This window comes from Mobula birostris, chromosome 26 (genome assembly GCF_030028105.1).
Source record: "Mobula birostris isolate sMobBir1 chromosome 26, sMobBir1.hap1, whole genome shotgun sequence".
Taxonomy (NCBI): Eukaryota; Metazoa; Chordata; class Chondrichthyes; order Myliobatiformes; family Myliobatidae; genus Mobula; species Mobula birostris.
The window spans coordinates 39341118-39347117 of NC_092395.1; positions in this window are offsets into that span (position 1 = coordinate 39341118).

The window sequence follows — 6000 nt, forward strand, 5'->3', positions numbered from 1 at the left end:
TAAATAGCTTTATAAATGCCCATTCTCTGGATGGGGCATTTCAATGTTTGTCACCCAGAGTGGCTTTTCATCACTTCCAGTCACAGAACAGACTAAGTTTTTTACAAAACAGCTGTCAGACATCAGTTAATCTATGAAATAACTCAAGGGATAAACCTACTTGATCTCGTCCTGACCTTTCTCCCTGTGGAAGATGCACTTGTCCATCAAAGCACTGGTGTAAGTGACCATCGCACAGCTTGAAATTGATTTAAGAAGGGGGCAAGGAAGCAAAGAGGAAATTATAGACCCGTTAGCTTGACATTGGTGGTTGAGAAGTTGTTGGAGTTGATTGTCAAGGATGAGGTTACAGAGTACCTGGAGGCATATGACAAGATAGGCAGAACTCAGCATGGTGTCCTTAAAGGAAAATCGTACCTGACAACCTATTGCAATTTTTTGAGGACATTACAAGTAGGCTAGACAAGGGAGATGCAGTGGATATTGTGTATTTGGATTTTCAGAAGGCCTTTGACAAGGTGCTGCACATGAGGCTGCTAAACAAGATAAGAGCCCATGGAATTACGGGAATGTTACATATGTGGATAGAGCGTTGGCTGATCGGCAGGAAACAGAGAGTGGGAATAAAGGGATCCCATTCTGGTTAGCTGCCAGTTATCAGTGGTTTTCCACAGGGGTCCATGTTGAGGCCGCTTCTTTTTACGTTGTACATCAATGATTTGGATTATATAATAGATGGCTTTGTGGCTAAATTTGCTGATGATACAAAGATAGGTGGAAGGGCCAGTAGTGCTGAGGAAACAGAGAGTCTGCAGAGAGACTTGGATAGATTGGAAGAATGGGCTAAGAAGTGGCAAAAGAAATACAATGTTGGAAAGTGTATGGTCATGCACTTTGGTAGAAGAAATAAATGGGCATACTATTATTTAAATGGGGAGAGAATTCAAAGTTCTGATATGCAACGGGACTTGCGAGTCCTCATGAAGGATAACCTTAAAGTTAACCTCCAGGTTGAGTCGGTGGTGAAGAAGGCAAATGCAATGTTGGCATTCATTTCTAGAGGAATAGAGTACAGGAGCAGGGATGTGATGTTGAGGCTCTATAAGGCGCTGGTGAGACCTCACTTGGAGTACTGTCTGCAGTTTTGGGCTCCTTATTTAAGAAAGGATGTGCTGATATTGGAGAGGGCTCAGAGAAGATTCACTAGAATGATTCCAGGAATGAGATGGTTAACATATGAGGAACGTTTGACCACTCTTGGACTGTACTCCTTGGAGCTTAGAAGAATGAGGGGGGACCTCATAGAAACATTTCGAATGTTGAAAGACATGGACAGCGTGGATGTGGCAAAGTTGTTTCCCATGATGGGGGAGTCTAGTATGAGAGGGCATGACTTAAGGATTGAAGGGCACCCATTCAGAACAGAAATGCGAAGAATTTTTTTTAGTCAGAGGATGGTGAATCTATGGAATTTGTTGCCACGGGCAGCAGTGGAGGCCAAGTCATTGGGTGTATTTAAGGCAGAGATTGATAGGTATCTGAGTAGCCAGGGCATCAAAGGTTATGGTGAGAAAGCGGGGGAGTGGGACTAAATGGGAGAATGGATCAGCTCATGATAAAATAGCGGAGCAGGCTCGATGGGCCGAATGGCCAACTTCTGTTCCTTTGTCTTATGGTCTTATGATCTAAAACCCTGTCTTCAAATGGAAGACATCATTAGTTTCCTAATGTAGCTCTGTAAATGAAAATGATAGAACAGATTATGCAGCTCAAAACTGACCATCAATGGACAATCAACACACATCAAAGTTGCTGGTGAATGCAGCAGGCCAGGCAGCATCTCTAGGAAGAGGTACAGTTGACGTTTCGGTCTGAAACCCTTCATCAGGACTAACTGAAGGAAGAGCTAGTAAGAGATTTGAAAGTGGGGGGGGGGGAGATCCAAAATGATAGGAGAAGACAGGAGGGAGAGGGATGGAACCAACAGCTGGACAGGTGATTGGCAAAAGGGATATGAGAGGATCATGGGACAGGAGGCCCAGGGAGAAGGAAAAGGGGGAGGGGGGGACAACCCAGAGGATGGGCAAGAAGTATAGTCAGAGGGACAGAGGGAGAAAAAGGAGAGTGAGAGAAAGAATGTGTGTATATAAATAAATAACGGATGGGGTACGAGGGGGAGGTGGGGCATTAGCGGAAGTTAGAGAAGTCAATGTTCATGCCATCAGGTTGGAGGCTACCCAGACGGAATATAAGGTGTTGTTCCTCCAACCTGAGTGTGGCTTCATCTTTACAGCAGAGGAGGCTGTGGATAGACATGTCAGAATGGGAATGGGAAATGGAATTAAAATGTGTGGCCACTGAGAGATCCTGCTTTCTCTGGCGGACAGAGCGTAGGTGTTCAGCAAAACGATCTCCCAGTCTGCGTCGGGTCTCGCCAATATATAGAAGGCTACATCGGGAGCACCAGACGCAGTATATCACCCCAGCCGACTCACAGGTGAAGTGTCGCCTCACCTAGAAGGACTGTCTGGGGCCCTGAATAGTGGTAAGGGAGGAAGTGTAAGGGCATGTGTAGCACTTGTTCCGCTTACAAGGGTAAGTGTCAGGAGGGAGATCAGTGGGGAGGGATGGGCGGAAGAATGGACAAGGGAGTCGTGTAGGGAACGATCCCTGCGGAAAGCAGGCGGGGGGGAGGGAAAGATGTGCTTAGTGGTGGGATCCCGTTGGAGGTGGTGGAAGTCACGGAGAATAATATGTTGGACCCGGAGGCTGGTGGAGTGGTAGGTGATGACCAGGGGAACCCTATTCCTAGTGGGGTGGCGGGAGGATGGAGTGAGAGCAGATGTGCGTGAAATGGGGGAGATGCTTTTGAGAGCAGAGTTGATGGTGGAGGAAGGGAAGTCCCTTTCTTTAAAAAAGGAGGACATCTCCTTCGTCCTGGAATGAAAAGCCTTATCCTGAGAGCAGATGTGGAGGAGACGGAGGAATTGCGAGAAGGGGATGGCGTTTTTGCAAGAGACAGGGTGAGAAGAGGAATAGTCCAGATAGCTGTGAGAGTCAGTAGGCTTATAGTAGACATTAGTAGATAAGCTGTCTCCAGAGATAGAGACAGAAAGATCTAGAAAGACAAGGGAGGTGTCGGAAATGGACCGGGTAAACTTGAGGGCAGGGTGAAAGTTGGAGGCAAAGTTAATGAAGTCAACGAGCTCAGCATGCATGCAGGAAGCAGCACCAATGCAGTCATCGATGTAGTGAAGGAAAAGTGGGGGAGAGATACAGGAATAGGTTTGGAACATAGATTATTCCACAATGCCAACAAAAAGGCAGGCATAGCTAGGACCCTCACGGGTGCCCATAGCTACACCTTTAGTTTAGAGGAAGTGGGAGGAGCCAAAGGAGAAATTATTAAGAGTAAGGACTAATTCCGCTAGACGGAGCAGAGTGGTGGTAGAGGGGAACTGATTAGGTCAGGAACCCAAAAAGAAGCGGAGAGCTTTGAGACCTTCCTGATGGGGGATGGAAGTATATAGGAACTGGACATCTATGGTGAAAATAAAGCGGTGGGGGCCAAGGAACTTAAAATCATCGAAAAGCACTTAAGAGCGTGAGAAGTGTCACAAACATAGGTAGGATGGGATTGAACAAGGGGGAATAAGACAGTGTCGAGGTATGCAGAAACGAGTTCGGTGAGGCAGGAGCAAGCTGAGACAATAGGTCTGCCAGGACAGGCAGGTTTGTAGGTCTTGGGTAGGAGGTAGAAAGGGGAGGTGCGAGGTGTGGGAACTATAAGGTTGGTAGCAGTGGATGGGAGATTCCCTGAGCGGATAAAGTCGGTGATGGTGTGGGAGACAATGGCCTGGTGCTCCTTAGTGGGGTCACGATCGAGGGGTAAATAAGAGGAGGTATGCACGAGCTGTCGCTGTGCCTCGGCAAGCTAGAGGTCAGTACGCCAGACTACAACAGCATTCCCCTTATCGGCGGGTTTAATAGTAAGGTTAGGATTAGTGCGGACGGAGTAGAGAGCAGAGCATTCGGAAGGAGTAAGGTTGGAATGGGAACAAGGTGCAGTGAAGTCGAGACGGTTGATGTCCTGTCGGCAGTTAGCAATAAAGAGATCCAGAGCAGGCAGAAGACCAGAGCGGGTGTCCATGAAAAGAAGGAGGATTGAAGACAGGAGAAGGGGTCATCGGTGGGGGTGGAAGAGTCCTTGCTGAAGAAGTAGGCTCAGAGACGGAGACGGCGGAAGAAGAGTTCCGCATCATGGCGAACGTGGAACTCGCTGCTGTGTGGGCGAAGGGGGACAAAGGTGAGGCCCTTACTGAGGACAGAGAGCTCTGCCTCCGACAGTTGAGGGTCGGAGGGGATGGTAAAGACCTGGCATGGATGAGAGCTGGGATCAGAGTGGGGAGGGGGAAGGCTGGGGGTGTCAGTGGAGAGGGGAGGGTTGGAGTGAGAGGAAGATGGAGCCTCTGAGGGCCCAGGAGCTGACGGTGGGATCTGAGGGAGACAGGGTTGCAGAGTGGTGGTAGGGGAAAGGGAGACGGGAGTCACAATAGCAGCACATAAAGACCCGGCCTGGAGTTCAAGGCTGGAGTCCCAGTTGGTGGGCAATGATTATTGGATGGTGGAGATGGCAGTAGGGACTGAACAACCATTGCTTGTTCCTTTCTAATGTTCTGTATTGCAGGAGTTTGCAATATTATGTTCTGCTGCTGGGCTTCTGAAAATGGTATGCAGTCAAGAAATCCACAGTCACAGTCATGGGTACTTCAATAAGCAATATTATTTTAAGCTGATTTTAAAAAATCTATCAATCATCAAAATTGGTGGACCCTGGACTGCAGACTCAGGACGTGTGTGCAGATCCCCTTTAAGAAAAAGGAAATATGGAAGGCATGCTGGACTACAGGTATGATTGAAATATACCTGTTAGAACCTTCTCCTGACTCTCCTGCTGAGGTGTTCAAGATGGCACCAGTAAGTGGCGACTCATTGTGTGCAGCTCCTGATTCTCATCTCCAGCAGAGCTTGGCAAATAGATTTTGGAGATCTGTGCTGGTAGAGGTCACAAGATTCTTCACACCTGCAACTTAACATGGAACTGCTGGCAATTCAAAGAAAGTTCTATCTTGTTGCTACTTCTTATGGCTGCAATGTTGAACAGCAGTTGCAAATACTTTTAAATTGGCTATAATACGCTTTAAGACACCCAAAGGCCATGAAAGATATTTCTTTGTGTAGTCCTCTTTCTTTTTCAGTTCCTTTTTTGATACCTCTCTTGACAGAAAAGACACCTAACAATTATTACAAAGTTATTCTGAAGCCTATTTGCAAAGATGTCTGTTCTGAATTGATTGAAAAACAGAACAGTGAATTTAGAACAAATTCCTGTATTTCACTGATGCTTTACTCAATTTTTTGTATGATTTAAAACCTGGAAGATGTTTGTTCTTCTGATAGGATTTTAAGTGGAGTTTGTAACTAATCTTTACATTCTAGTTTTGGTCATCTTTCTTAATTAATACTTGTTAATTTGTTAATTAGCACATCAATATGATTTGAAAAACCCTGGGGCTAATTGCCAAGGCCAGGTTCTCCAACTGCAATGTGACTGGTCATATTGAAGTGAATACGTTATGCCTGTGGTGATTGCTTGATTCTGGTATATGAAACTCTGGGATCAGGAAAGATGTAGGTTTTTCATAAGTGCTAATGTTGCAAGCTGCTCTCTTGCAAAGACAATAGCTGGTTTCCCAGAAGCTCAGTTTATTACAGAGGATGCCTTTTCAGTTACGGAAAGGAAGAGAAGCAGTGAGAAGGCAGACTGGGGAGTATGGGCCATTCCTTTTTGGAATTTCTGCACTCCTTCAATGCTGGTATCTAATACATCACTGACTTTAATCACTCCATTACTGATGACTGTGCATTCAATGTCCACATGGTAAATTCAGTAATAAGCTCTTTGAAGTCTACAATCCCTTCACTTCGTTTCTACACGAC